The following is a 24,824-nucleotide window of genomic DNA, read 5'->3' as shown; positions in this document are numbered from 1 at the left end:
CTTCTCCACTCAGAGAATTAAGTAAAGATTTCACCTGAATGAAAATAATAAAATATTGTGTAAATATTAATGAAAAAAATCTCATAAGGAGAAAAGACTGAAGAGCTCATGCCAGCACAGCTCTGTGTGTGTGTGTGTGTGTGTGTGTGTGTGTGTGTGTGTGTGTGTGTGTGTGTGTGTGTTTGTGTTGGTCCTAGGGCTTGAACTCAAGGCCTGGGGGCTTAGCTTTTGTGCTCAAGTCTAGCACTCCATTATTTGAACCACAGCACAACTTCCAGCTTTTTGGTGGTTAATTGGAGATAAAAGTCTCACAGACACTCTTATCTGAGCTGGCTTCCCACCATAATCATCAGATTTCATTCTTCTAAATAGCTAGGATTGCAGTACCCAGTTCTAATTTTTTTTTTTTTGGCAGATCCTGGAGCTTGAGCTGGGAGCTATCCCTGAAGCTCTTTGTTCTCAAGGATAGCAATATACACTTGGAGCTACAGGACTACTTCCAGCTTTCTGAGTTATTTATCAAAAATAACCTGTCTGGTTTGGCTTTCAATTAACCTCAGATCTCAGCCTCCTGAGCTAGGATTAGAGCCAGAACTAATTTTTTTAATACCCGTAACACTAAAGGGTAGATATTATAGGAAAATAGATAGAATTTGAATTTCCAAAATTAATATAGGCCAAAAGATAAATGAAAATTATCAGTGCTTAAGCATGACTTCGAAGCCCAGGCAGAAAAACTCATGAAACACTTATCTCCAATAAACCAATAGAAAAAATACTGAAAGTGTTGCTGTGGCTCAAGTGGTAAGTGCCTGCCTTGGGCTGAAGAGCTGAGGCACAGGACCCAGGCCCAGAGTATAAGCCCCAAGACCAACATAGACGAAGAAAAGAAGAAGAAGAAGAAGAAGAAGAAGAAGAAGAAGAAGAAGAAGAAGAAGAAGAAGAAGAAGAAGAAGAAGAAGAAGAAGAAGAAGAAGAAGAAGAAGAAGAAGGAGAAGAAGGAGGAGGAGGAGAAGGAGGAGAAGGAGGAGGAGAAGGAGGAGAAGGAGGAGGAGAAGGAGGAGAAGGAGGAGAAGGAGGAGGAGGAGGAGGAGGAGGAGGAGGAGGAGGAGGAGGAGGAGGAGGAGGAGGAGGAGGAGGAGGAGGAGGAGGAAGAAGAGGAAGAGGAGGAAGAAGATGAGGAAGAAGAAGAGGAAGAAGAAGAGGAAGAAGAAGAGGAAGAGGAAGAGGAAGAGGAAGAGGAAGAGGAGGAAGAAGAAGAAGAAGAAGAAGAAGAAGAAGAAGAAGAAGAAGAAGAAGAAGAAGAAGAAGAAGAAGAAGAAGAAGAACAACAACAACAACAACAACAACAACAACAACAGCAACAGCAACAACAAGAGGAAGAAGAAGAGGAAGAAGAAGAAGAAGAAGAAGAAGAAGAAGAAGAAGAAGAAGAAGAAGAAGAAGAAGAAGAAGAAGAAGAAGAAGAAGAAGAACAAGAACAAGAACAAGAACAAGAACAAGAACAAGAACAAGAACAAGAACAAGAACAAGAACAAGAAGAACAAGAAGAAGAAGAACAAGAACAAGAACAAGAACAAGAAGAACAAGAAGAAGAAGAAGAAGAAGAAGAAGAAGAAGAAGAAGAAGAAGAAGAAGAAGAAAGATTGGCTTAGATTATCAGAGGAGATGAACTAACAGGAAATTATATACAAATTAGCAGCTATAACAGGCTTTTTGACAGCTAAAAACCCATGACACTGGAGAAAAAACAGAAAATTAAAGACTAAGGTGAAAGAAAAGGATATCTGATACTAAGACCTCTGTTCTTTTTCTTTTTGCTTATGTGGTGCTGAGGAATCGAACCCAGGGCCTCAGGCATGCAAGGCAAGCGCTCTCCCACTGAGCCACCTTCCCAGCCCTGTTCTTTTTCTATAATTTTAAGAGAAATAACATTTGACTTATTCACTATTTCTAACAATTAAACAGTAGGGGATATTTTTCTTCTATTATAATATTTCGAGCGACCCACATCTCCTTCAGAGACACATTTCATAGTCCAAATATACAAAGTGAAAAGAAACCATGCAACGTTTTTTCTTTGAAGACTCTTTTCAGCTGGGAGTTTGGGATTGGAATTACCTTTATTTCACTTTCTTGGGAAAGCATCGCCAGAACTTCTAGATGTTCTTGAAGTTCATCAAAGGGTAGCTTACAATGAGTTTTCTTGTCTGTTTCCATGGCTACCTCATTGGAGGTCCTTAGCTCTTCTTTTTCCTTGGCCTCTTACTCTAAAACCTAAAAAGAGATGGAAGCATAGATACAGCAAATAATAAGAGCTCAAGGGAAAGTTTTTAAGAGTGGAGAGAAGCAAAGCTAAGTTCCAGTATAAAGTACTACCCTTCATTCTTGAACAGCAAATCAAATTCACTAAGGATCAGGAGCTGCATAGAAAAAAAAAAGAAGCTAAACAAAATTTGATGCTAGACAGCAGCACCTAAGGAGCCAAATGCATTTCCAAAAGTGGTTTCCACAGTAACCTAATAAGTAATCTTGATAGCCCTCAGGATTTTGTACTGCACTGACAGAGGCGACTGCAGAAAGAAAAGAGCTGACTGTTTGTCTAAGCATTAGACAAACCCATAAAAAAAATCCAGCCCATAAAAAATGCCTTAATTTTATAATGCATTGATAATTCTTTACAAGAAAACACACTAACGGAGTCCCAAGGTAACAAAGGGAAAAATTCAAATTAAAAAAAAAAAAGCCACAAACAACAGAAAACAGCAATTAAACCAGTAAAGGTAACAGTACCTGAGACAGTGCAGAATTCCAGTTCATCAAACCCTTAGTCATTTTAAATACAGGACTCCGTTCTGCTATTACATCCATTGTCTTCTTCCCAATGAATTCTAAGGCATCTAAACCCCCGCTAATAATGTCCTTTCCCTAGATAGCAACATCAATGTCAGTACTACAATACTGGGAAAATACATTTGCATGTATTGTGGGGGGTTTGTGGCAGTCCAGGGACTTAAAACTCAGGGCCTAGGTGATGTCTATGAGCTTTTTTCCTCAAGGATAGTACTCTACCACTTGTGCAACAACTCCACTTCCTGCTTTGTTTGCTGGTTCATTAGAGAGAAGAGTCTTGCAGATTTTCCTGTTGGGCTGTCTTTGAACCACAACCCCAGATCTCAACTTCCTGAAGAGCTAGGTTTACAAGCATGAACCACCAGTGCCCAACCATTTATGTTTCAATTCTTTAAGAGTGACTTACAATACTAAGTACTGGGAAGAATGTGGAACAGCAAGGGAAATAATTACACACTGCATGTGGAAACATAGTAGATTCTCCTCTTTGGAAAACTGCTGGCCAGTATCTACTATGCTACATATGTACAGTGGTTCATCAGAAGATAGCTTAATGGTACAGTGCTTGCCTAGCATGCATGAATCCCTGAGAACAATTCCTCAGTACAACAGGAAATAGCACTGTGACTCAAGTGGTAGAGTGATAGCCTTGAGCAAAAGAAGCTCAGTGACAGTGCCTGGGCCCTGAGTTCAAGCCCCAGTATTGGCCAAAAAAAGACATAAACAAAAATATTCAGAGCAGCAGTATTTGTGATAGCTATAACATGGAAACTATTTTAGTGCTTAACAACTGTGGGATAAATAAAATATGACATAGTGACAAAATGGAATACCACATCCAAAATACAACATGGTCAAATGATACAAAAATGTTGTGGAAGAAGCTAGATACAAAATGTACTATAAGTATGTAAAGTATAAAAGCAAACAAAATTATTCTAAGATAAATGTCAGGACTATAGTTATCTTCCTAGAAGGGGCATACTATCTCTTAAAGATTCTGAACAAGTTCACATTATGAAAATTCACTGTTTTAATTTTCAGTATGAAAATTAAGAAAAAAAATAAAGCATAAAGCTAAAGTATAACTAAATATTGTAGTGCATGCCTATAATGCCAATACTCCAGATACTAAGGTATGAGTATTGTGAGTCTGAGGCGAGCCTAAGCTACATTCATATCCATTCATGGATGCTCAGGCTACACAGTGAAAAGAATAAAAAGAGAATCCAAAGACACAGTGTATGCCTGTAATCACAGCTCCTTACAAAGTAGAGGCAGAATTGTAGTCCAAAGCCAGCACAAGCAAAACCGATGATCAAATCCAAAAACAAACTATCTATTTCTGCTTTCTAGTTGCCATGGTATGATTGATTCTGCTTTGCCATGCCCTCCCTGACATTTTGAAATGACATCTCTGAGAACATAGATCAAAATAAGTAACTACTCCCTCTAGATAGATAGATAGATAGATAGATAGATAGATAGATAGATAGATAGATAGATAGATAGATAGATAGATAGATAGATAGATAGATAGATAGATAGATAGATAGATTAGATTAGATCGATAGATAGACACATAGATAGGTAGATAGATAGAGGCATGCAGAAGAAAGGATTAAGGATGTGCTCAAGTGGTACTTCATATTGCCAAAAGAAAAAAAGAAAGGTTAAAATAGCCAGGCAATGGTGGTCCGCTGACTTGTGCCTGCAATATTAGCTTCTCAGCTACTCTGAAGACTGAGAGCTGAAGATCACATTCGAAGCCACCCAGGCAGGAAAGTCCATGAGATTCTTATTTCCAAATTACTTCTCAAAAAAATTAGGAAATAGTGCTGCTAGCCTTAAGTACAGAAAGGGTCAGGGACAACACTCAAGTCCTGAATTCAAGCCCCAGGACTGGCAAAAGAAAAAAAAAGTATTGATCTGCACATAGTAAACATTTTTCTAAACAAGGGGAAACTATAGTCAGAAACAGATCAATGGATGGCAAATGCTGTGAACAGACAGAAAGGTGTGGCTACAAACTGGCATGAAGGAACTCCCTCAGATAATGAAAATATTCTTATATCTCAGTGAGCCATACAAATACAGAAAATATTCTGTATCTGTGCATCACAATATACTGTGATTATACAGTATAAACATAACCATTATTTCTCAACACAAAGTCATATTGCAGAAAAAAGTTTTACTGTATGAAAATTATAGCTCAACTTTGTCCTAAAAGACTATGCTGATTCTTAGTATGGGAATCAATATACATTACAAAGATGAGTATGTTTCAAGAATAATTAGTTCTGTTTGCCTTTAAAAATCTTATACTAGATCAACTAGTACACCAAGTAATTTAACTATATTATATCAAACACTCTATTATGGAGAGAACTTTTGCTTTCAAGTTCTACACTTGCCTTCCTATACAGCAACTAGAAAACCAGACAAAATAGAAGAAAGAACTATTTTTAGATACTACACAAAAGACAAAAAAAAAACCCACTTTGGTCCAGGAGAAAAGAGAAACAAAGTCAGCCCCACAGCTGGGCTTTCTGCCTAGAGAAAAGTTCCAAACCCCAACATACAGAGGAGAACCTACAGACAACAGAACACTCACAGGCAATGTAAGTCAGGGATAAAGTCTGGCATCAAGGAAGGCTGAAGCAGCTACTACTTTAAAGTCAAAAAACTTCAGAGGATGCAGCTATATAAGTAAAATGTTCCAAGAATCTACAGATGTGTTGATTTGTCTTTATCTGAGTAATGCACTGTTCAAACACTAGGTAACATCACACAGTTGGGAGAAGAAGTAGCATAAGTAGTAAGCAACACAATCCCCATAGCTCAAGCTATGCTGAAACATCTGGTTTTTTAAACAACCAAAGTGAACAGATTTCACTGAAAACCTGAGGAATAAGAGTGAATGCAGAGGAATCAGGGCGCAGCAGTAAAGATAAACTAGTCCTTAAGACTGAAGGCTAAAAGACATACAATAGAAGAAACAAAGCTTCTTCAACTACTGGTGTTGGGAAAAGTGGGCGGCCACATGCAGAAGACTAAAAGTGGACCCCAGCCTACCACCATGCACCAACATCAACTCAAAATGGATTAAAGATCTTAACATTAAACCTGAATCTCTGAAACTACTGCAGGACAGAGTAGGAGAGACACTTGAACTTATAGGCACAGGAAGAAACTTCCTGAACAGAGTCCCAGAGTCACAACAAATTGGGAGAGTGACTCGACAAATGGAACTACATTCAAATAAAAAGCTTCTGCACAGCTAAAGCTATCGCAACCAAGCTAAAAAGACAACCAACTAATTGGGAAAAATATTTAACAGCAAGATATCAAACAAGGGGTTAATATCCAGTATATACAGGGAACTCAAGAAACTAATCCCAGGGGAAGGGGAAAAACAAGTCGTTTAAATGAGGATACAGGTGGGCCCATTGCAACAATGAGAAGTACAACTTGTTATGTAAAAATGAACTTTACAACTTTGGGGGTGGCGGGGAGGATTAGGTGAGGGGGCCAGAGGGAGGATGGAAAGGGATGGGAAGGGGAAACAAAGGAGAAGGCTACAATGCTTGATAAGAAATGTACTCATTATCTTGCCCATGTAATTGTAACCCCTCTGTACAGTATTTTCACAATAAAAAATAAATTAACAAAAAGAAACTAATCCCTCCCAAACCTAACAAACCAATTACTAAATGGGCAAGTGAACTAAAGAGAGACTTCTCAGATGAAGAGATAAAAATGGCAAAGAAACACATGAGGGAATGTTCACCGTCCCTGGTTGTGAAGGAAATGCAAATAATGACAACCCTGAGATACCACCTTACCCCAGTCAGAATGTCCCACATCCACAAGTCAGGCAATGACAAATGCTAGAGGCGATGCGGAGAAAGAGGAACCCTATTACACTGCTAGTGGGAATGTACACTTATGCAACCACTTTGGAAAGCAATCTGGAGGGTCCTCAGAAAGCTAAATATTGACCTCCATTATGACCCAGTCATACCACTTCTAGGCATCTATCCTGAACAACAGGAACCAGTATACAAGACAGATGCACCTCCAGTTTATTGCAGCACTGTTCACAATAGCTAGGATATGGAAACAACTCAGATGTCCCACCACAGATGAATGGATCCAAAAATTGTGGTATCTATACACAATGGAATATTATGTAGCCATTAGAAATGACAAAATAATGACATTTGCAGGGAAATGGATGGAGCTAGAAGAAAGCATGTTGAGTGAGGTAAGCCTAAAGCAAAGAGACAAATGGTATATGGTCTCCCTGATAAGTGGATGTTAAATCCAAAATGTTAGGTGATACAACAAAATTAACAAGACTTAAGAAACAAAGAACTTCATCTGGTCAAACCACTACTAAATAACTCCATGCTGCTGATCACATGTATGGTATATATGTGTACACCAGAGGGGAACCAGGAAGATGACACAGAACTAGAGGGAATCAGGGGAAAACATACAACAGCAGGACCCATCATCTGCACAGGACATTGAACAAAATGAACTAAGCAACTTAATGACAGCTATGGGAGGGAGGGAACAAATGGGAAAGAGGGAACAGCTGATGCTATGCAAAACAAAAGAAATGTACATACCACCCAATGTCGAAGAAATAACTGTATCACAAAGTTCATAGAACTCATAAATGTTATAGACCATAATAGACAATTTGCTCCAGGAAAGTTAGAATGTGTTTGTGACTTTAACAGCATCACTATCCCACAATACTGTGAAATTCGGGAAATTACGTAATCAATCACAATAAAAAAATAAAAAATTAAAAAAAGATTGAAGGCCACACTAGACTCCCTCTAAACAAATTAAAAAAAAGATTGAAGGCCACACTAGACTCCCTCTAAACAAGCCTAACAGAGAAGGAAATGGTGACACTGTCCAAAAAGAAATGTACTCATAGCAAGGCACCAATGGCTCACACCTGTAATCCTAGCTACTCAGGAAGCTGAGATCCGAGGATTGTGCTTCAATGCCAGTCTGTGAGACTCTTATCTCCAATAAACCATCAGAAATCTAGAAGTGGCATTGTGGCTCAAGTAGTAGAGCACTAACTAGCCTTGAGCTCTAGAGGTGAGAGGCAGCGCCCAGGCCCAGAGTTCATGTCCATGACTGATAAAAAAGAAATGTATTATTTACCCAACTTCTATAACTGTAACCAGTATCTTTTAATAACAGTTAAAAAGTTTTTAAGTATCAATCTGAATTGGGAAAGCAGGACAGGGTCACTGGTGACTCATGCCTATGGTCCTAGCTACTCTGGGCTGAGATCTAAAGATCACAATGGAAAGCCACCAGGGCAGAAGAGTCTGTGAGACTTTCATCTCCATTTATTTATCCCGCAAAAACCAGAGGCAGGGTTCAAATGCCAGCTGTGGAGGAGGGAGACAAGGTAGACTGTGAAGACAGAATTCAAGCTCCAGTGCCAGAACATACACATTAAAAAAGAAAGAGGCCGGGCACTGGTAGCTCACAACCATAATCCTAGCTACTCAGCCTTGAGCAAAAAGGTCAGGAACAGCGCCCAGGCCCTGACTTCAAGCTCCAGGAACACTAACACACACACACACACACACACACACACACACACACACACACACACACACACACACACACACACACACACACACACACACACACACACACACACACACAGAAAGCAGAAGACAACATCCTTAAAGGAACATGACAAAATTGCAAAAAAGATGACCAAGTGATTTCATTGGTATGTTTTATCTCAAACTTCTAAAAAAACCCATCGCCAGTATACTTTCCTTCACAGTGAAATTAATGCTTAGAAATTTTAGAAGATGAGAAAGACGTTAGGATAAAAAAGCCACCCATTCTATTCTGGTACACTTAATATTCAACTAAAATCTAAGTCCATAAAACTTCCACTGAGTAGTGGGAGTTCTCTACTCATGAGACACAAGTAAACACAACCTAAATTCTGTTCTCCATGCTAGTCTTCAAAGGTATAAAAAAGGTGTATTCTCCCTATCACCTTTCCTTAGATTTTCATATTCATGATCCATTAACTCTCTAACTTTTTAATACATTAATACTAGCCACTCTTGCCAGGGTTCTCCATAAGTTTTATTCCCCTTCTAAAATATGGCTGGCTCTGAATGACAAATATCCTTCAAGTCTTATAAAATCACTGCTGTTTACTATCCAAACATACTTCTAACTCCTGTTTTCCTTGCCCACTAAAAGCAATTCCTGACAAAAATTTCTGAAAATGCCAACACTTTAATCTTCCAACATCTCAAAGCATCAGAGTTAGACATTAAACCATTCTAGCTGCTGGGAGCATGAGGAGAAATGAAACTTCCTGTCTCTGTAACTCCTGAATTTGAGCTTATCTGTTTGAGAATACCATACCTGCACTCACAGCATGATCTGACAACAATTACAAAATTATAAAGAACCCAACAAATAAAAGTGAAGATACCAGGACCCTACATTCACCAAAATAACATGCAATACTCTATTTGTAGAGTTCTTCAGGGAGAAAAATAAACTCATTTTTAAACACATAGTGTGTTAGTCACAGACAAAGTAGACTCACTTATGGAAGCATCATTAAGGACAGTGCCTCATATATGGAGTAATTTGCCATGTCCGATGAAGTTATCTCTCCATTCTACTGACCCATGCACTATGGACCCGAAAGTAGGTCAATCCAGTTCTCTCTTAGGTATTCACAAGTAGTGATAGTGGAACCTATTAGTATCTGATAGGTGTATGCCAAGACAAAATATAACTCTGAAGATGGAGAAAGACAGGTAGAATAAATCTGCTTCTAGAGAAAAAATGATAGAGATGAGTAAAGAGTATTAAATGAGAAACAATAAGGGCTATGAGAGATGAAGAAAACAGACTGGTCTTCAAAACTTTTCCATATGGATTAGAAGTGCAGGTTTCCTTTTGATCATTACAAACTTTCAAGAATAAACCTTGGCACAGGCCAAATTTTTCTTAAAAGAGACCCAGAAACACAACAAAGCAAAGAAAGATTGGACAAATAGTATTGCATGAAATTGCAGAGCTGATAGAAAGCAGCTTTAGAGTTCCAGTGAACAGTCCTAAGCCAGAGAATCACACCAAGTGTGCCATCACAGGACAGAGAGTTAGACAAGAGAGGGGAAGCCAAGGCAAGTGGTCGCCAGCCGCCGCCACGGCGGCGGCGGCGGCGACGGGGTCGCAAGCGGCAGAGACCACAGCCGGGGGCCATACCTGAGCGCTCACACAGAGAGTCCGGGACGAAGGAGCCAGACGCAGCGGCCGAGCGGATTCTACTCAACACCAGCAAGAACCAACAAAGAGCGGACATCTTCACCCTGCAGCTTGCAGACCAGAGACGACCCAGGATCCAAGACTCGGCACCAGAGACGACCCAGGACCCAAGTCTCGGCGTGAGTACAAGCCGGACATCCTCACTCCTCAGGGAGCAGAGGAGGGAAGGCCACCCCTCCCCCCCAGCACCGGTGATCTCCATCTTGGATACCGACAAAGCTCGGAATTGCTGCTAGCTTCAGCTCAGGCCTTGGAATAAAATGAGTCATTTAGCAGGTCACAAGAACTTAACGCCGAAGTGACCTGCCAGACTCAGCTCCATCCAGGGAAAAGTCACCCAGCTCAGGCGCCAGCCTAGCCTCACTGGGTAACCAGAGCCAGAGGCTGCCCCTCCCTCTAGCAGCCACCACAATCAATTGAAAAACAGAAACCCTGAGAATGGCTCCAGGCTGGGCGCTGTGAGTTACCACAAAATAGCCCCAGGGAAAAGCTACAGTTTGCTGAAAGGCCTCAACTCCACCCAGAACCTAGCCTCATCACCACATCCCCCTCTTTTGTGACTCTCAAAGCAGACCACCATCCCAGAAAACTAACCTGGGAGGGGGATCTCAAAATCTTGGGTAAAGCAGAGCATTTTTCTGCCTCTTCCAACCAACCGACTTAAGAAACCAATCAAGCCACAGGACCTCAAGCTGACCAGAGACTCCAAGAGACTGGTTGCAGACAAAAGGGAAATACAGGATTCTTCCCACTCCTCCCCCCCCCAAAAAAAAAAAATCAAAAGACTTTTTTTTTTCTTCTTTTTTTTTTTTTTCTTCCTTTTTTTTTTTTTCTCTTTTTTTCTTCTTCTTTTCTTTTTTTTTGCTTGTTTTTTGTTTTTTGTTACCTTATATATATATATATGTATATGTATATAAATTTTTTTCCCTTCTAAAACTTTTATCAATCTTTAATTTTTGCCTCTTCTGAAAAAATAATTGTTTTCCAGTAACTTTTTTTTTCTCATCTTATAATTTTTATTTCAGAATTACGTGAATGAGAGTTTTCCTTTCTTTTCTTGTCTTCTTTCTCTTTTTCTTTCTTTCTTAATTATCTTTTTGTTTTTTATCTAGCTCTACTGAACTTCTGATCTTTTCTTCCCCCTTAAAGCTTTTCACATCTCCTCAATGTCCCTCCCCTTCTCTGAACATACTCACATTCCTCTCTAAATAGATGGTCTTTTAACCTCTATAATAACATTAATTTTTACGTTTCTATTCTTTTTCTGGTCTCTCTTTATTCCCCTTTCCGTCTCTTCTTTCTCTCTCTCTCTCTACTTGCACCCTACCCAACCCATTTCCTGCACTGTGAGTAGGACATAGTTAACTCTCCTTGTGCCTCCCCACACCAATCTATTCCTATTTTTTACCCACATCTCTCACTAATCCTAATAATTTCTGGTTTTCCAAATTCTTTTCTGCGGTTCGAAGTCCTTTAACATATAGTCGTTTGATGTTGAATAGAAGTATCTGTTGAACTAGATTGTATCTGTAGACTATTGACTGTACAAATGCAAACTTTGGTTGATGGTTGCCTTAAGATAGTGTTCTAGCACAAAACTGGTGCAATCTTTATCTCAAATGGGCCGAGTAAGCCGGAAAAACACAAGAAAAATGGCAAATTCGGGTATCTCAATTCCCAACCTTGATAATCAGGGATTAGAACAGATAAAGAATAACCCAGAGGAGAGTTCCCAAATAGCTCTACAAACACTAATAGCAAACATGATAAATGAGAAGTTTGACAATGTACAAAGGACTCTGTATGAGCGTGATAGGGAGAGAGAGGAGGCATCCCAGAAGTTTATACAGGAATATCATAAGCGTGAGGAAGCTTCTCAAAAACTGATACAGGATTTGCATGAACAACTTGAGAATACTCAAAGAGAAAGGGAGGAATGGCGTGAGCAGGCAGAGAACACTCAAAGAGAACTGCAGGAATCCCACAGAAGGGAGGAAACTAATCAAAGAGTAATTCACGAATTAAGAGACCAGGTAGAGAATACACAAAGATCACTAAAGACATTCATGGAATCCATTAACAAAGAGCTGAAGGAAGTCAGGGAGACCACAAAGGGAATGTTGAATGGAACCCAACAGAAGGAATGGGAGTCCAAAGAAACCATAACCAATCAACTAAGTGATTTGAGAACAAACACTGAACACCAAATTAAGGAAGTAAAGAAATTCATACAAGACCTAAAACAGAGCTTCAACAAAGAACTTGAAGCCATCAAAGCTGACCAATTAGAAGGAAAAGAGATAAAAAACAAAGTAGAGAGTCTTGACAGCAGGTTAGACCATGCAGAAGATCGAATCTCAGGGATTGAAGACAGCCTAGATATTATAGAGAAAGAACATACAACCATCCAAGACAAGTCCAAGAAATATGATAGGTCTATCCAACACCTGGAGGACACCATCAGAAGGCCCAATTTAAGGATAATGGGTGTAGAGGAGCACCTAGAAACAGAAGTTAATGGTCTAGGAAATTTGTTTAACAGAATCCTAGCAGAGAACTTCCCAAACATACAAAAAGATAGGCCTATTCAGATACAAGAAGCTTTTAGAACCCCAAATAGACCAGACCAGAATAGGACATCCCACAGTCACATTATAATCCACACAGGATCAACCCAGACCAAGGAAAAGATCCTTAAAGCTGTCAAGGAGAAAAGGTTAATCACCTATAAAGGGAAACCAATTAGAATTACCTCAGATTTCTCAGCAGAGACAATCAAAGCAAGAAGAGCCTGGAATGACGTATGCCATGCCCTAAAAACAAACAACTATCAACCAAGAATACTGTACCCAGCTAAACTCTCCTTCATAACTGAAGGCCAAATAAAAACCTTCCATAGCAAAGAAAAATTGAAACAATACATCTCCACCAAACCAGCCCTGCAAAAGATTCTTAAAGATGTCCTACACATAGAAAACCAACAAGAACGCAACAAAGGCCAAGAAACTGCACACAAACTGAGAATCCAAGAACCTTAGGAAGAACCCAGTTTTCACAGCCCCCAAGAAGGTGGATAATATGGCAGGAACTCCCAAATACCTCTCAGTCCTATCTCTTAACGTTAACGGACTGAACTCTCCAATTAAGCGACATAGACTGTCTAGTTGGATTAAAAAACAAGACCCTTCTATCTGTTGCCTGCAGGAGTCACATCTTGCCCGTAAAAACAAACACATTTTCAAGGTTAAAGGCTGGAACAAAATCTACCAAGCAAACGGCCCTCATAAACAGGCGGGAGTTGCAATCCTAATATCAGATAAAATAGACTTCAAATTAAAATTCGTGAGAAGAGATAAAGAAGGTCGCTACATACTAATTAAAGGATCTCTCCTTCAGGAGGATATTACAATTCTAAATATCTATTCGCCAAACAATGGAGCACCCAAATTTATCAAAGAAACACTACTTTCCCTCAAATCCCAGATAGATCCAAAGACATTAATCGTTGGGGATTTTAACACACCACTCTCCCCACTAGATAGATCAACTCGGCAAAAACTCAACAGAGAAACCGCAGATCTAAACAGCTGCATAGATCAACTAGACTTAACAGACATTTACCGAACATTTCACCCAGCAGCATCAGAATACACGTTCTTCTCAGCAGCACATGGAACGTTTTCTAAAATAGACCACATTTTAGGCCACAAAGCAAACTTGTCTAAATTCAGAAACATTGAAGTTATACCTTGCATTCTCTCTGACCACAAGGGAATAAAATTAGAACTCAACACCAAAAGCCACCAAAGAAAGTCCGGTATCACATGGAGGCTGAACAACACACTGCTGAATCATGAGTGGGTCATGGAAGAGATTAGAAAGGAAATTCAAATGTTCATGCTATTCAACAAAAATGAACACACAAATTACCAGCTCCTCTGGGACACAGCAAAGGCAGTACTCAGAGGAAAGTTTATAGCTCTGAGCTCCTACATCAACAAATTGGAGAGATCGGAAACTAACAATTTAATGACACATCTAAACCTCCTTGAAAAAGAGCAGCAAGATAAACCCCAATCCAGTAGACGGAAAGAAATAATCAAAATTAAATCAGAATTAAATGAATTAGAATCCAAAAAAACTATAGAAAGAATCAACAAAACAAAGAGTTGGTTCTTCGAAAAACTTAACAAAATTGACAGACCCTTAGCAAACCTTATCAGAAAAAGGAGAGAGCACACCCAAATTAATAAACTCAGAGATGAGAATGGAAACATCACCACGGAAACAACCAAGATTCAGAACATTATAAGGGAATACTTCTCAAAACTTTATGCTAATAAGTTTGAGAACTTGACAGAAATGGACCTTTTCCTAGCAAATATTGACATGCCAAAAATAAACCAAGATGAGTTAAACCAGCTTAACAGGCCCATATCAAGCATTGAAATAGAAACAGCAATAAGAGACCTCCCAGCTAAGAAAAGTCCAGGACCAGATGGTTTTACAGCGGAATTTTACAAGGCCTTCAAAGCAGAGCTCACACCAATACTCCTCCAACTCTTCAATGAAATTGAAAGAGAAAGCTCACTACCAAACACATTCTATGAAGCCATCATAACCCTCATCCCAAAACCAGGCAGGGACTCATCAAAGAAAGAAAACTATAGACCCATTTCTTTGATGAACATTGATGCAAAACTTCTCAACAAAATTTTGGCCAATCGACTTCAACAATTCATCCAAAAAATCATACACCATGATCAAACAGGATTCATTTCAGGGATGCAAAGCTGGTTCAATATACGCAAATCAATTAATATTATTCATCACATCAACAGGAGCAAGAATAAGAACCACATGGTTATCTCAATAGATGCAGAAAAAGCATTTGACAAGATCCAACACCCCTTTATGATGAAGGTTCTGGAAATATTAGGAATCCATGGAACATTCCTCAATACAATAAAGGCTGTATATGACAAACCTACAGCCAGCATTATACTCAATGGTGAAAAACTAAAGCCATTTCCTCTTAACTCAGGAACAAGACAAGGATGCCCACTCTCTCCACTTCTCTTCAATCTAGTATTAGAATGCCTAGCTACAGCAATAAGGCAAGATGCAGACATAAAGGGGATCCAAATAGGGAAAGAAGAAATAAAACTCTCCCTCTTTGCAGATGACATGATCTTGTATTTAAAGAATCCCATAGACTCCACTCCCAAATTACTCAAGCTGATTCAAAACTTTGGCAAAGTAGCAGGTTATAAAATTAACCCCCAAAAATCAATGGCTTTTCTATATGCCAACAATGAGAAAAGTGTGGCTGAAATTAGGAAAGCAACTCCATTTGTAATAGCCCCACAAAAAATAAAATACCTAGGAATTAACTTAACCAAAGAAGTGAAGGACCTCTATGATGAAAACTTTAAAATCTTGAAAAAGGAAATCAACACAGAACTTAAAAAATGGCAAAACCTCCCATGCTCCTGGATTGGCAAGATTAACATCGTGAAAATGGCAATACTTCCCAAGGCTATCTACAAATTCAACGCGATACCTATCAAAATTCCACCCTCATTCTTCAAGGAAATAGAGGAGGCAATCCAAAAATTCATATGGAACAATAAAAGACCCCGAATAGCAAAAACACTTCTCAACGGAAAGAACACTGCTGGAGGAATTTCAATACCAAATTTCAAACTCTACTATAAAGCCATAGTAATCAAAACAGCTTGGTATTGGCATAAGAACAGACCTCAGGACCAATGGAATAGAATTGAAAACCCAGAAATGAACCTACAGACCTATAGCCATCTAATCTTCGATAAGGAAGCTAAAACAATAGAATGGAAGAAAGACAGCCTCTTCAGTAAATGGTGCTGGCAAAATTGGTTAACTACATGTAGAAAACTAAAGCTAGATCCTTATATATCACCCTGCACCAGAATCAACTCCAAATGGATCAAAGACCTTGAACTCAAAGCAGACACTCTGAAAACATTACAGGATGGAATAGGAGAAACCCTAGGTCTCCTTGGCTCAGGTCGAAATTTTCTGAATAGAGACCCGGAAGCACAACAAATCAAAGAAAGGTTGGACAAATGGGATAGCATAAGATTGCAGAGCTTCTGCAGGGCAAATGACATAGCTGGCAAGATCAATAGAAAGCCCACCGATTGGGAGAAGATCTTTACTAGCCATACAACGGACAAAGGTCTCATATCTAAAATATACTTGGAACTCAAAAAATTAAACCACCCAACAACAAATCCTCAAAGAAACAACTGCCCAATAAATAAGTGGGCGAAAGACTTAAAGAGAAGCTTCTCTGAAGAAGAAAGAAGGATGGCCAATAGACACATGAAGAAATGTTCAACATCCCTAGCCATAAAAGAAATGCAAATCAAAACAACATTGAGATATCACCTCACTCCAGTTAGAACAGCAAAAATCAAGAACTCTAATAACAACAGATGCTGGAGGGGATGTGGACAGAAAGGAACCTTACTTCATTGTTGGTGGGAATGTAAACTTGTTCAACCACTTTGGAAAGCAGTATGGAGGTTCCTCAAAAGACTTCACATAGATCTCCCCTATGATCCAGCAATCCCACTTTTGGGCATTTACCCAAATGTTTACAAACAAAACCACACTAAAGCTACCAGCACAACTATGTTTATTGCAGCATTATTTACCATAGCTAAGATATGGAACCAACCCAGATGCCCCTCAGTAGATGAATGGATCAAGAAAATGTGGTATATATACACAATGGAATTCTATGCCTCCATCAGAAAGAATGACATTTCCCCATTTGTTAGGAAATGGAAAGGTTTGGAAAAAATTATATTAAGTGAAGTAAGCCAGGCCCAAAGAAGCATAGGTCCCATGGTCTCCCTTATTTGCAATATCTAGTATAGGTATGAGTCAAGCGGAAAAGGCCAGATAATGTGATGTTAGGAAAATGAACCCTTAAATATGTATTTTAATGTTTTCGTTTCTTTCATGCATGTGTTTCTAATGCATTTATAAGATTATTTCTTTGTTGCTTTGTATGTCACTCCCCCACAGTGTAACCCCCGCTTTCACTATATTTGATGTCAGTATATCATGTGGAGGAGATGGGGACAAACAAGTCGTTTAAGGATTCAGGTGGACCTGTTGCAACAATGAGAAGTACAAAATGTCATGTCAAAACCAGCTTTACAATGTCGGTGTGGGGGGGGGGGAGGGGGGTATAATTGGGTGGGGGGAGGGGGGTAAAATTGGGTGGGGGGAGGGGGGAGGCAGGGAAGGGAAGTGAAGGGTAAACAAAGGAGGAGGCTGCAATGCTTGGTAAGAAATGTATGCATTATTCTGCCCATGTAATTGTAGCCCCTCTGTACAATATGTTCTCAAATAAAATAAAATACAATTTAAAAAAAAAAAAAAAAAAAAAAAAAAAGAAATTGCAGAGCTTCTTGCATGGCAAAGGACATAGTTAGCAAGATCAATAGAAAGCCCACCGATTGGGAGAAGTACTTCACTAGCCATACAACAGATAAGGGTCTCATATCTAAAACATACCTGGAACTCAAAAAATCAAATCCTCCAACAACAAATCCTCAAAGAAACAACTGCCCAATAAATAAGTGGGCTAAAGACTTAAAGAGAAACTTCTTTGAAGAGGAAATAAGAATGGCCAATAGACACATGAAGAAATGCTCAACCACCGTAGCCATGAAAAAAAAGGCAAATCAAAACAACATTGAGATACTACCTCACCCCAGTTAGAATGGCTAGAATAAAGAACTCTAATAACAACAGATGCTGGAGGGGATATGTGCAGAACCCTACTGCATTGTTAGTGGGAGTGTAAACTTGTTCAACCACTTTGGAAAGTAGTATAGAGGTTCCTCAAAAGACTACATAGAGCTCCCCTATGACCCAGCAATCCTATTTTGGGGCATATACTCAAATAATCACAAACAAGACCATCCTAAAGCTACCAGCACAACTATGTTTACTGCAGCATTATTTACCATAGCTAAGATATGGAACCAACTCAGACACCCCTCAGTAGATCAAGAAAATGCAAAAAAAAAAAAAAATAGAAAAAAGTCTAGAATGTACGTCAGCTCAATGGCAAAACACTTGCCTAGCTAGTGCAACATCCTGGGTTCAATTCCCAGTTATCAGAAAACAAAAGGCAGAAAAACAATCAAGCAAACAAAAAACAAAAGGCAAAAAATAGCCCTAAATGAACAAAAATACTTTTTGGTCGTGACAGATTTAAATTCACCTAGCCTTGGTTGCCAAACAAAGTGCTAAGCAATTCTTATATTCAACATATATAACAAGATAATTTTATTTTTATTTTTTTTTTTAAATTGTATTTTATTTTATTTGAGAACATACTGTACAAAGGGGCTACAATTACATGGGCAGGATAATGGATACATTTCTTACCAAGCATTGCAGCCTCCTCCTTTGTTTACCCTTCACTTCCCTTCCCCACCTCCCCCCTCCCCCCACCCAATTTTACCCCCCTCCCCCCACCCAATTATACCCCCCTCCCCCCCCCCCCCACACCGGCATTGTAAAGCTGGTTTTGACATGACATTTTGTACTTCTCATTGTTGCAACAGGTCCACCTGAATCCTTAAACGACTTGTTTGTCCCCATCTACTCCACATGTTATACTGACATCAAATATAGTGAAAACGGGGGTTACACTGTGGGGGAGGGACATACAAAGCAACAAAGAAATAATCTTATAAATGCATTAGAAATACATGCATGAAAGAAACGAAAACATTAAAATACATATTTAAGGGTTCATTTTCCTAACATCACAATATCTGGCCTTTTCCGCTTGACTCATACCTATACTAGATATTGCAAATAAGGGAAACCATGGGACCTATGCTTCTTTGGGCCTGGCTTACTTCACTTAATATAATTTTTTCCAAACCTTTCCATTTCCTAACAAATGGGGAAATATCATTCTTTCTGATGGAGGCATAGAATTCCATTGTGTATATATACCACATTTTCTTGATCCATTCATCTACTGAGGGGCATCTGGGTTGGTTCCATATCTTAGCTATGGTAAATAATGCTGCAATAAACATAGTTGTGCTGGTAGCTTTAGTGTGGTCTTGTTTGTAAACATTTGGGTAAATGCCCAAAAGTGGGATTGCTTGATCATAGGGGAGATCTATGTGAAGTCTTTTGAGGAACCTCCATACTGCTTTCCAAAGTGGTTGAACAAGTTTACATTCCCACCAACAATGAAGTAGGGTTCCTTTCTGTCCACATCCCCTCCAGCATCTGTTGTTATTGGAGTTCTTGATTTTTGCTGTTCTAACTGGAGTGAGGTGATATCTCAATGTTGTTTTGATTTGCATTTCTTTTATGGCTAGGGATGTTGAACATTTCTTCATGTGTCTATTGGCCATCCTTCTTTCTTCTTCAGAGAAGCTTCTCTTTAAGTCTTTCGCCCACTTATTTATTGGGCAGTTGTTTCTTTGAGGATTTGTTGTTGGGTGGTTTAATTTTTTGAGTTCCAAGTATATTTTAGATATGAGACCCTTGTCCGTTGTATGGCTAGTAAAGATCTTCTCCCAATCGGTGGGTTTTCTATTGATCTTGCCAGCTATGTCATTTGCCCTGCAGAAGCTCTGCAATCTTATGCAATCCCATTTGTCCAACCTTTCTTTGATTTGTTGTGCTTCCGGGTCTCTATTCAGAAAATTTCGACCTGAGCCAATTAGACCTAGGGTTTCTCCTATTCCATCCTGTAATGTTTTCAGAGTGTCTGCTTTGAGTTCAAGGTCTTTGATCCATTTGGAGTTGATTCTGGTGCAGGGTGATATATAAGGATCTAGCTTTAGTTTTCTACATGTAGTTAACCAATTTTGCCAGCACCATTTACTGAAGAGGCTGTCTTTCTTCCATTCTATTGTTTTAGCTTCCTTATCGAAGATTAGGTGGCTATAGGTCTGTAGGTTCATTTCTGGGTTTTCAATTCTATTCCATTGGCCTGAGGTCTGTTCTTATGCCAATACCAAGCTGTTTTGATTACTATGGCTTTATAGTAGAGTTTGAAATTTGGTATTGATATTCCTCCAGCAGTGTTCTTTCCGTTGAGGAGCGTTTTTGCTATTCGGGGTCTTTTATTGTTCCATATGAATTTTTGGATTGCCTCCTCTATTTCCTTGAAGAATGAGGGTGGAATTTTGATAGGAATCGCGTTGAATTTGTAGATAGCCTTGGGAAGTATTGCCATTTTCACGATGTTAATCTTGCCAATCCAGGAGCATGGGAGGTTTTGCCATTTTTTAAGTTCTGTGTTGATTTCCTTTTTCAAGATTTTAAAGTTTTCATCATAGAGGTCCTTCACTTCTTTGGTTAAGTTAATTCCTAGGTATTTTATTTTTTGTGGGGCTATTACAAATGGAGTTGCTTTCCTAATTTCAGCCACACTTTTCTCATTGTTGGCATATAGAAAAGCCATTGATTTTTGGGGGTTAATTTTATAACCTGCTACTTTGCCAAAGTTTTGAATCAGCTTGAGTAATTTGGGAGTGGAGTCTATGGGATTCTTTAAATACAAGATCATGTCATCTGCAAAGAGGGAGAGTTTTATTTCTTCTTTCCCTATTTGGATCCCCTTTATGTCTGCATCTTGTCTTATTGCTGTAGCTAGGCATTCTAATACTAGATTGAAGAGAAGTGGAGAGAGTGGGCATCCTTGTCTTGTTCCTGAGTTAAGAGGAAATGGCTTTAGTTTTTCACCATTGAGTATAATGCTGGCTGTAGGTTTGTCATATACAGCCTTTATTATATTGAGGAATGTTCCATGGATTCCTAATTTTTCCAGAACCTTCATCATAAAGGGGTGTTGGATCTTGTCAAATGCTTTTTCTGCATCTATTGAGATAACCATGTGGTTCTTATTCTTGCTCCTGTTGATGTGATGAATAATATTAATTGATTTGCGTATATTGAACCAGCTTTGCATCCCTGAAATGAATCCTGTTTGATCATGGTGTATGATTTTTTGGATGAATTGTTGAAGTCGATTGGCCAAAATTTTGTTGAGAAGTTTTGCATCAATGTTCATCAAAGAAATGGGTCTATAGTTCTCTTTCTTTGATGAGTCCCTGCCTGGTTTTGGGATGAGGGTTATGATGGCTTCATAGAATGTGTTCGGTAGTGAGCTTTCTCTTTCAATTTCATTGAAGAGTTGGAGGAGTATTGGTGTGAGCTCTGCTTTGAAGGCCTTGTAAAATTCCGCTGTAAAACCATCTGGTCCTGGACTTTTCTTAGCTGGGAGGTCTCTTATTGCTGTTTCTATTTCGATGCTTGATATGGGCCTGTTAAGCTGGTTTAACTCATCTTGGTTTGGTTTTGGCATGTCAATATTTGCTAGGAAAAGGTCCATTTCTGTCAAGTTCTCAAACTTATTAGCATAAAGTTTTGAGAAGTATTCCCTTATAATGTTCTGAATCTTGGTTGTTTCCGTGGTGATGTTTCCATTCTCATCGCTGAGTTTATTAATTTGGGTGTGTTCTCTCCTTTTTCTGATAAGGTTTGCTAAGGGTCTGTCAATTTTGTTAAGTTTTTCGAAGAACCAACTCTTTGTTTTGTTGATTCTTTCTATAGTTTTTTTGGATTCTAATTCATTTAATTCTGATTTAATTTTGATTATTTCTTTCCGTCTACTGGATTGGGGTTTATCTTGCTGCTCTTTTTCAAGGAGGTTTAGATGTGTCATTAAATTATTAGTTTCCGATCTCTCCAATTTGTTGATGTAGGAGCTCAGAGCTATAAACTTGCCTCTGAGTACTGCCTTTGCTGTGTCCCAGAGGAGCTGGTAATTTGTGTGTTCATTTTTGTTGAATAGCATGAACATTTGAATTTCCTTTCTAATCTCTTCCATGACCCACTCATGATTCAGCAGTGTGTTGTTCAGCCTCCATGTGATACCGGACTTTCTTTGGTGGCTTTTGGTGTTGAGTTCTAATTTTATTCCCTTGTGGTCAGAGAGAATGCAAGGTATAACTTCAATGTTTCTGAATTTAGACAAGTTTGCTTTGTGGCCTAAAATGTGGTCTATTTTAGAAAACGTCCCATGTGCTGCTGAGAAGAACGTGTATTCTGATGCTGCTGGGTGAAATGTTCGGTAAATGTCTGTTAAGTCTAGTTGATCTATGCAGCTGTTTAGATCTGCGGTTTCTCTGTTGAGTTTTTGCCGAGTTGATCTATCTAGTGGGGAGAGTGGTGTGTTAAAATCCCCAACGATTAATGTCTTTGGATCTATCTGGGATTTGAGGGAAAGTAGTGTTTCTTTGATAAATTTGGGTGCTCCATTGTTTGGCGAATAGATATTTAGAATTGTAATATCCTCCTGAAGGAGAGATCCTTTAATTAGTATGTAGCGACCTTCTTTATCTCTTCTCACGAATTTTAATTTGAAGTCTATTTTATCTGATATTAGGATTGCAACTCCCGCCTGTTTATGAGGGCCGTTTGCTTGGTAGATTTTATTCCAGCCTTTAACCTTGAAAATATGTTTGTTTTTACGGGCAAGATGTGACTCCTGCAGGCAGCAGATAGAAGGGTCTTGTTTTTTAATCCAACTAGACAGTCTATGTCGCTTAATTGGAGAGTTCAGTCCGTTAACATTAAGAGATAGGACTGAGAGGTATTTGGGAGTTCCTGCCATGTTATCCACCTTCTTAGGGGCTGTGAAAACTGGGTTCTTCCTAAGGTTCTTGGATTCTCAGTTTGGGTGCAGTTTCTTGGCCTTTGTTGCGTTCTTGTTGGTTTTCTATGTGTAGGACATCTTTAAGAATCTTTTGCAGGGCTGGTTTGGTGGAGATGTATTGTTTCAATTTTTCTTTGCTATGGAAGGTTTTTATTTGGCCTTCAGTTATGAAGGAGAGTTTAGCTGGGTACAGTATTCTTGGTTGATAGTTGTTTGTTTTTAGGGCATTGCATACATCATTCCAGGCTCTTCTTGCTTTGATTGTCTCTGGTGAGAAATCTGAGGTAATTCTAATTGGTTTCCCTTTATAGGTGATTAACCTTTTCTCCTTGACAGCTTTAAGGATCTTTTCCTTGGTCTGGGTTGATCCTGTGTGGATTATAATGTGACGGTGGGATGTCCTATTCTGGTCTGGTCTATTTGGGGTTCTAAAAGCTTCTTGTATCTGAATAGGCCTATCTTTTTGTATGTTTGGGAAGTTCTCTGCTAGGATCCTGTTAAACAAATTTCCTAGACCATTAACTTCTGTTTCTAGGTGCTCCTCTACACCCATTATCCTTAGATTGGGCCTTCTGATGGTGTCTTCCAGGTGTTGGATAGACCTATCATATTTCTTGGACTTGTCTTGGATGGTTGTATGTTCTTTCTCTATAATATCTAGGCTGTCTTCAATCCCTGAGATTCGATCTTCTGCATGGTCTAACCTGCTGTCAAGACTCTCTACTTTGTTTTTTATCTCTTTTCCTTCTAATTGGTCAGCTTTGATGGCTTCAAGTTCTTTGTTGAAGCTCTGTTTTAGGTCTTGTATGAATTTCTTTACTTCCTTAATTTGGTGTTCAGTGTTTGTTCTCACATCACTTAGTTGATTGGTTATGGTTTCTTTGGACTCCCATTCCTTCTGTTGGGTTCCATTCAGCATTCCCTTTGTGGTCTCCCTGACTTCCTTCAGCTCTTTGTTAATGGATTCCATGAATGTCTTTAGTGATCTTTGTGTATTCTCTACCTGGTCTCTTAATTCGTGAATTACTCTTTGATTAGTTTCCTCCCTTCTGTGGGATTCCTGCAGTTCTCTTTGAGTGTTCTCTGCCTGCTCACGCCATTCCTCCCTTTCTCTTTGAGTATTCTCAAGTTGTTCACGCAAATCCTGTATCAGTTTTTGAGAAGCTTCCTCACGCTTATGATGTTCCTGTATAAACTTCTGGGATGCCTCCTCTCTCTCCCTATCACGCTCATACAGAGTCCTTTGTACATTGTCAAACTTCTCATTTATCATGTTTGCTATTAGTGTTTGTAGAGCTATTTGGGAACTCTCCTCTGGATTATTCTTTATCTGTTCTAATCCCTGATTATCAAGGTTGGGAATTGAGATACCCGAATTTGCCATTTTTCTTGTGTTTTTCCGGCTTACTCGGCCCATTTGAGATACAGATTGCACCAGTTTTGTGCTAGAACACTATCTTAAGGCAACCATCAACCAAAGTTTGCATTTGTACAGTCAATAGTCTACAGATACAATCTAGTTCAACAGATACATCTATTCAACATCAAATGACTATATGTTAAAGGACTTCGAACCGCAGAAAAGAATTTGGAAAACCAGAAATTATTAGGATTAGGGAGAGATGTGGGTAAAAAATAGGAATAGATTGGTGTGGGGAGGCACAGGGAGAGTTAACTATGTCCTACTCACAGTGCAGGAAATGGGTTGGGTAGGATGCAAGTAGAGAGAGAGAGAAAAAGAAGAGACAGAAAGGGGAATAAAGAGAGACCAGAAAAAGAATAGAAACGTAAAAATTAATGTTATTATAGAGGTTAAAAGACCGTCTATTTAGAGAGGAATGTGAATATGTTCAGA

The 24,824-nt window shown here is 39.0% G+C and overlaps 1 protein-coding gene across 3 annotated transcripts in view; it reads right to left on the bottom strand.

Annotated features, from left to right (window-relative positions):
* The window catches only part of LOC138819646 (protein Noxp20-like), a 155,120-nt gene that overhangs the window by 60,942 nt on the left and 69,354 nt on the right, over nucleotides 1-24,824 (bottom strand). For all 3 annotated transcript variants that reach the window (XM_070011125.1, XM_070011126.1, XM_070011127.1), the window contains one exon: nucleotides 2,196-2,277. The gene's annotated coding sequence lies outside the window, so the exon portion shown is untranslated. The remainder of the gene's footprint in view (nucleotides 1-2,195; nucleotides 2,278-24,824) is intronic.

The sequence above is a fragment of the Dipodomys merriami genome, unplaced genomic scaffold (assembly GCF_024711535.1).
Source record: "Dipodomys merriami isolate MVZ:Mamm:240054 unplaced genomic scaffold, mDipMer1.0.p SCAF_806, whole genome shotgun sequence".
Lineage (NCBI taxonomy): Eukaryota > Metazoa > Chordata > Mammalia > Rodentia > Heteromyidae > Dipodomys > Dipodomys merriami.
Note: the sequence above shows the minus strand (reverse complement) of the source record. Positions and strands in the feature narration are given on the sequence as shown.